The sequence below is a fragment of the Brassica napus genome (genome assembly GCF_020379485.1).
Source record: "Brassica napus cultivar Da-Ae chromosome A5 unlocalized genomic scaffold, Da-Ae chrA05_Random_38, whole genome shotgun sequence".
Taxonomy (NCBI): domain Eukaryota; kingdom Viridiplantae; phylum Streptophyta; class Magnoliopsida; order Brassicales; family Brassicaceae; genus Brassica; species Brassica napus.
This window is the reverse complement of record NW_026014034.1, coordinates 35334-41699: the sequence shown is the minus strand read 5'-3', so window position 1 is coordinate 41699 and position 6366 is coordinate 35334. Positions and strand designations below refer to the sequence as shown.

Below are 6366 nucleotides of genomic sequence, written 5' to 3'. Positions count from 1 at the left end.
GACTTCTTCGATGCGTCTTTTATTCCAGTGTAAATCAGCTGTGTTGATTTCAGTTATTAGGTTTTGTGATAAACCAAAAATAGAAAATTATAGGATTTAACGTTGATTGTTGCCTTTTTACATGTTAGACATAATTGGATATTTAGACAAATATAAATGGGTAATTCTACTAAATAGACCATTTTCAAGTTTTGGTCACAAAAATAGACCACAAAGAGAAAAATGACCAAACTGTTTCATTTAATAGGTAAAATAACACTAATACCCTAGATATATAAAATAAAAATAAATTTTTGTTTATAGTTTTAGATTATATGTTTTCAAATTCGAACTTTTTTATAATTTTTTTTTTTGTCGGGAACAGATTAGTCGGTATGTTCAACTGTAGTCTCGTGGAGGCCAATAAATCGTCTTAGGGTGGTGTTTAAGGCACTATCCCACGTGCTTGTTAGCATTAGAGAGACAGAGGGGTGGGTTGTGTGCAATATCAACCCTAAGACCATTGCTTGCTCTTTGGGCACTTTAGGTATTATACTTGTTGCATTTAGGTTAAATTATTTATATTCAGAGAATCAGAGTGTTATGTTTGAATCTATGGATTTCTAATTTAGCATCGCTTACCTTATTGATTGGCTCCATTGTTACTCACTCTTTTTGCTTCCATGTTTCTGGTAGGAAAGGCCAATATATATATATTTGGATGGATATGTGTTACTGGACAGTTTTTCATTTGGATTTGTTTGGAATTAGGGTGAGTGAAGTTATATTTAGCGGATGTTGTTATGAGATGTTGGTGGTGGCACGCCATTATAGGAAGAAGAAGTCAGAAGTGGTACAAAAAGTTTTACTACTACAAAGAGGTCTAGATACATATAAAAACGGAAACTTTAACTTGTCAGATCAAAGAGGACATAAAGGCTAATGAAAAGATACAAGAAAAAAAGAGAGAATCAAGCAGGAGTTGGTCTTGCACAGCTGCATGTCGCTTCATCTTCTTCACTTCATGTCTGTGTCCCTTGGGGCTTCTAGATATATTTCATAAAAACTTTTATCACAAGCTAACTAAAACCTAGGCAATATTCACATCTCCTTTTGATACACTCTGAAGAACTCGACTTGTATATGGCCTGAAATTTGTGTGACCAAATCAAAGGCGACTTCTACTGTGTTTTCGTTAGGGAAATGTAGATATTAAATAAAGTACACAAGTTATATAAAACAAAAATAAATGTTCAATGACACTCAAAGACTTTAACCCCTATGATTCACCACTCCTCTGATGCCATAGGCTTGTTAGTGGAGGAGAGCACAATGGTGACATTTCTGTTGTGAGGAAGTGTTGGAATCACGTCTTCGATTTCAAACGTAAGGTAACGTTCATCCAGCAGTACGACCATCTTGTGTAGTTTCTCTGTGTTCTTAAGCACAAGTTCCACGAATGAAGTTACATGCTGTGGTTGTACATTCAAACGAGACTTATTCCAAGCGAAACCATCTTTTGACCTCCAGCATTGATCCGGACTCAAGGACATTAGTTTCAAGTATTGGTCAAGATGCTCCCCCTGTAAAACATAAATAAGATACAAAGACGGTCCTTGGATAATAGCTAGAAAAAGAGGTTGATAATGAATTTACCGGCATCGAGTTGTAAATCCTTTCACGTACTATTAGCTTCTCTAAATCAGGTGAGTTTTGCAACAACCTTTCTATACCAGGAATAACATACTGACAGATCACAGTATCAAGAGTCAATGATTTGACCTTGAGAATAGGGAAAGGAACACCACGAATCTCAGCCAGAGATAAAATCTAACAGAAAGAACAAAAAAGATTATGAAAATTGATTAGTACCGAGCTTTTTACATATAAGACTTTTCAAACGTTCTTTGAAAAATAGAAAATCAGACTAACAAAAACTAATTAATCCATATAGAAAAGGTGACCGTGCAACCAACTAACTTTTAGGCATTAGACAATGCAATAATATCAGCCCCCCAAAAAAGCGTAAATACCTTAACAAAGTTTCCACCAAACGTAAGCTTCTCTGCGTTTTGTAACTTCTCTAGATTTTTTAGCACCATGAATTGGAGAGGTTCAGCCTTGAACTTGAAGTTCGGGTTACTTAGGGCATAGCAAATGTCCAGCTTAGCTTCGGTTAAAGAAGCGACATCAACCAAAGTACACGATGACTGCGAGTGCAACAATCTGAGACAGTGGATATGTGGTGCCACAATCTGCCTTGGACCCTCAGCCCCCATGTTACGGTGTACTACTAATGTTCTCAAACGTAGGGATTTGCTGAGATCAAGAACCTTTAGTTTATAGCAGTCATACAATGTTAAGTTTTCAAGAACAGGACAACCGGATATAATCTTAGACATAGATTCATCAGAGAGTCTACAGAATCTCAAGGATAACTTCTGCAACCATGTCCAAGACACAGTGCAGTAGGGAACAATCTTATGAGAATAGATTTTGAGTTGCTTGAAAGAATCACTACTGTAGCAGAGCCGTGCGAACATTAAAACCATACGTAAGCGAGAAAAAAAATATGCCTTCATTCATAAAAATGTCTTATAAAGAGTCAATTAAAAAAAAAACACTGCATAATAATTCTAAAACATCCTTCTTCTCTAAGAACTCATTGACTAAACTTTCAAAATCAATGTTCCTTAAGAGTTCTCTCTCGATAGATAAGATAGCCAATCACTTAATCTTTCTTGTGACATAGTCGAACGATAAGATTTTATTAGCTTCAACTTCGAAAACTCCTCTCAGCAGATGCAACCGAAACAGGGATGGTCAACAATATTCGATTAGCAATCGATGAGTTCGGATAAAAATCATGAACACTTTGCAAAAAGTCTAGCACTTCAATATGTTGTTCTTGTTCATCATTATCTTCTCTAGACGTACCATGTTGTTCTTGTTCATCATTATTCTCTACAAAGGTATCAAGAGTTTCAGATTTTTTAAAATACCTTTATTCTTTTGAGATTTGCTTCCTCGTCTTTTTTGTTTTTCTGTTGTCTGGTCCACACGGTTGATGTCTTTGTTCGATGACATCGTTCTATCAACATATAAAATTCTGATTGTTATTCACTGTTTCACAAAATAGATGAAAATAGATAACAATAGGTAGTACTTTTACCTTAGTTTGAATTGTAAGAGAAAAATGAGATAAAGCTACTTTGTTAATAAATCTTAAACTTCAAAAATCAGAACTGCAGGTTTGTGTGTGAGAAGAAGACGTGATCAGAAGTTGGAAGAGACAGAAGACGTCGTGAAATTGGATTTGTTACCCTAATTTTTGTAAAATTACATGAATAATTTTTTTAAGTAAATTTAACTTTAATTAGTGAAGTATTAATGAATGTCTTTATGTGTTGTGGCCCATATTTAGCCTACTGATAATATTATAACTCAAGCCCATATAAAATATATATTAGTACTTATGATTGGTAATATTAACTAAACATATGCTATTAAGTGTTTTTTTTTAAAATGATGCCCTAAGCCAATGTTTCTTTTGGTCTCAAGGTCGCACGGCTCTGTACTGTAGAAGAAATCAGGAAGCTTAAACTCTTCATAAGAAGAACATAAATCCAGGGAAAGATTCTCAAAGTTGTGTGACATGGCGAACTTGATCAACCTGTCGATGTATGGTATGTTCTCCGTTATGTTTTCTAAAATGAGATGAAAACTCTTCGTCATGGGAGCCGTATATCGAGTTAGGGTTTCGTTTACAGAAGCTGCCGTCAGTGTATCCACATCTAAGGAGATAGAATGTACCTCGCACCATAAATGCCTCCATCGTCTAGACAAGAGGGAAGTACTGATGGCTACTTTGGTGGTCCGAACAAAGCAGAGTATGTGTTGGAGGATCACATCTGGTAAGTTGTTGATCCTGTCTACAGCTCCTTTGATCTTCCTGTCGTCGCCCATCTATATTTGCGACATATATTCTTAGGGCAAAAGACTATATATAGGATATTATATAATGGGCTTAGGCCCTAAATTCAAATTAGCTTTAGTTCGCATTCGAAAAGATCAAACCAGATAAAACAAATTCATTCCTTAAACGTGTGGGACGTGAGGCCTCTACTACCTACACTCTAATTCATCCTCCCAGTATATTCAAACTAAAGCTTGTTTCTAAAAAGATCAATTTAAGCTAGTGTAGGACCAAAATGAACAGGTGTTATTGTAGCATAATTTTTCATAACAACATCCACCTTCCCAATTTTATAAATTGGTACCATAATAGCTAAAATGATCCTTTAAAAAAAAAATTGTAGTACTGACACCAACATTTCAGAGACTTGCAATAGAATAGCATATACTAGTGTTGATTAAAGGATTGATGATCTAATACATGAAAATATACTTAGAGATAGAAAAAAAAGGGTTTTCTTGATCATTATTCACATAGAAAGTCGTATGTTTTGTAGAGAGTAACGAGCAAATTTTATTTTATTTTATGTTATTTTTTTGAGTAACGAGCAAATAACTTAGCTATAAAACATTTAAACATTCCATACATAGAGACACTCTGCTCTAGAGATTGCTTCAATCTTAAAGCTTTCTTGTCGGGATTATTGTCTGTACGGAACACAAACTGATACGTTTTTTTTTTCTATTGGGGCTAGGTGTTTCTTTCTCCAGCATGTGAATAGGCTTGAGATAACTCCAGATAAGCATCATCTGGCTGCAGCTTGTAATCCTCATATACGTCTCTTAGACGTCAATTCCAACAGCCCAAAACCTGTAAAGATTCACCCTTTCTATTGATTTACAATATGTGTGGTGCTTTTACCTTTTCTTGAATGGTCTCTGTGAATACGGATCAAGTGATGACGTATGATTCACACACCAACAATGTTATGGCACGATTTCTAAAGTTTATTTGTTTTTTTTTTCTAAATTTAAATACGTACAGAGTTCATGAATGGAAAAGACACGTCGGAAGAAGTTTAATTTGAACTTTCTTTCCTGAAAGTATTTAGGGAATTCGGTTTGGTTCGATTATTTTGGTTTTTGGTTTGGTTTTGGATAAAAAGTTGGAATCATCTAGTATATGAAATAGTTTTTTTTTGTTCATGTTTTCAGTTAATTCGGGTTAAAAATTCAGAAATTTCGAGTTTTTAAATATTAATTTTGTTTTGAATTTTCAGATAAGAATTTGGATAATTTTAATTATTTATGTAAAGAATTATTCGGGTAGCCCAGTTTATAAATAGTATTTTAGAAATATTTGATTATTTTAAAATTAACTATAGTTTATATTTATGAATATATAAATTATTTATAGAAATTTAGACATCCATTTGGTTTTTGATTCGATTTTGGTTTGATCTCTGTTTTTTTTGTTATAGATATAAGATTTGCTCATGTAATTGATAAGACCCAAACACAGTTCAGTTTAGTTTGGTTTTTGGACTTCGGATAAATGTGTATCCTACTATATAAAAAGGGCTAAATTAAAGCTCCCTAAACACTGCCACATAGGCAAAAAAAATCCTCACCAATCATTCAGCCATGTCACTATTGGACTGGGCCTCACCAAATAAATGGGAACAGAGTTTTGTCACGGGCTGGTCCAACTCCTGAGTATCACTAAAAACCTATAAATTCACTCAGCCCACAGTTTTGTCACGGGCTGGTCCAACTCCTAAGTGTCACTAAAGATCTAGAAACTCACTCAGCCCACATCCCGTAACCCTTTGCTATGTCTCAAGAATACACTCAGCCTCTACCTTAAAGAATACTACTACTGTGTATATTGAATACAATACATTATTAGACTAGACTGATTTTTTTTTTTTTGAAAACAGTCTAAGACTGATATAGAAATAAGTTCTTATGCTTAAATAATATTAAAAAATCTAAATTATTACTTAGAAAAATATAGATGAATAAATAACTCATTTTACATAATGTTGACAAACATCATAAGTGCTCTGTATACAAATCAGTTGGAAAACACACATGTGAATCACAAAAGTCCAGAATCAAAGACAAATTCTCCAATCAATAACTCTCTCACAAAGGACGTATTTTCACTTTTACCTATTAAAATCTTTGAATTTTAATTCAAACCAAACATATTTATTAAAAATAACAATATAATCCCGGAATTATATTCATTATTTGTTTGTATGTAATACCATTTTCTATAATAATTTTAAATTGCTTCATAAATTTATATAAAACCATTAAAAAAATTTTGATACAAATTTTTCACCATAGGACGGGCCAACCACTCTAGAGATTATAATGGAGACGTTTCTATTGACGTTTTTAATAACTAATTGCAAACAATTATTAGTATTGATATATTTATTTAATGCTCTAATCCAAAACTCT

At 33.6% G+C, this 6366-nt stretch overlaps 1 pseudogene; it reads right to left on the bottom strand.

Annotated features, from left to right (window-relative positions):
- LOC106395843 lies at positions 1–3960 on the bottom strand (annotated as a pseudogene).
- Between the last annotated feature and the right edge of the window lie 2406 nt (positions 3961–6366).